General features: G+C 44.8%; 1 protein-coding gene across 6 annotated transcripts in view; it reads right to left on the reverse strand.

Annotated features, from left to right (window-relative positions):
- LOC101864670 (protein phosphatase 1 regulatory subunit 16A) overlaps positions 1-1,041 on the reverse strand; it is a 62,825-nt gene that overhangs the window by 36,266 nt on the left and 25,518 nt on the right. The window contains exon 1 of one of the 6 annotated variants that reach the window (XM_005091196.3): positions 648-931. The exons of 4 other annotated variants lie outside the window; for them this stretch is intronic. The gene's annotated coding sequence lies outside the window, so the exon portion shown is untranslated. One more of the 6 variants, XM_005091195.3, reaches the window with a different exon arrangement.

Genomic DNA, 1,041 nt, shown 5'->3' on the forward strand with positions numbered 1-1,041 from the left:
GGGGGGGTCTAGCCGCTTTGACACTCCTGCTTATTTCTCCGGCTCAAGAGTTCCCAGATGTCACGCAGGCAAATTGAGATAATTAACAGAAGAGCGAAAACTTATCAGCTATGGCTCTCACTGAGAATACTCGAACAAACGGGACAGGGGAATGAAAGCACGAGGTGACAAGGAGAAGACGAGACAGAATAAAGGTGGTCTGTCGACGGCAATATTCTGGCGTGAATGGAACGTACCAAACACAAGATGGTCCATTCACTCTCAGGGCCGCTGAATTCACATCTTACGTAATAAATGTAGAAGCGCCTTTTGTTTTTGGATTTTGTTTGTCTGGGTTTTTTTTCTTTTGGTAAGTGTTTTACGGCGCACGCAACTGCATTAGAGCGCTTGTTTGTGTGAGTAAATAGAATCACATCGAAACAGAGCTCGCTTTTTAATGCTGAGGAAAAAATAAGCCAGGCGGATCGAAACAACTGAGGAAAAGAAAAGAAGCAGGACCTACCAGTGACACCCTCCAACCACCCGCTTGAGAAGCACGAAGAGCTCACTCTCAAGAAAGAGATATAATATATGAGCTTCACACACGAATATTATAATCCATAACACACATGTATGTAAATAATTATAATTCACGAGTCCACCACTACCATAATTATCCAGAAGAATAACACTAATAACACTGAAAAGTACAGAAGAAAAAAATCCAATCGACTGCTTCAGTCCGCTGCCTTGTTCCAGTGGTCAGTCAAAAGGAGGAAATAATGACGTTTCCACTGTAAATATGCGCCTATAAAACCCCCACCAGCAGGCGGTGGGCGGGGCATCATAACAACAGTAACCAGGAAGGGAGGGATGAGAGAGGCGAGGCTTTCTGGCTTACACAGCTCAGACGCGATAAACTGTGCCTACTTTTTGTGGTTTATTTTAATGTGTAAGGGCAGCAGCAGGAAAGGGTAGTAGTGCTTGGGGTGGACTTTAGAGTTTCCTGTACAACACGACTGCACCCCCCCTCCCCACCCCGTATCATTATTTTCCCCAACT

Source organism: Aplysia californica, unplaced genomic scaffold (genome assembly GCF_000002075.1).
Source record: "Aplysia californica isolate F4 #8 unplaced genomic scaffold, AplCal3.0 scaffold00027, whole genome shotgun sequence".
Taxonomy (NCBI): Eukaryota; Metazoa; Mollusca; class Gastropoda; order Aplysiida; family Aplysiidae; genus Aplysia; species Aplysia californica.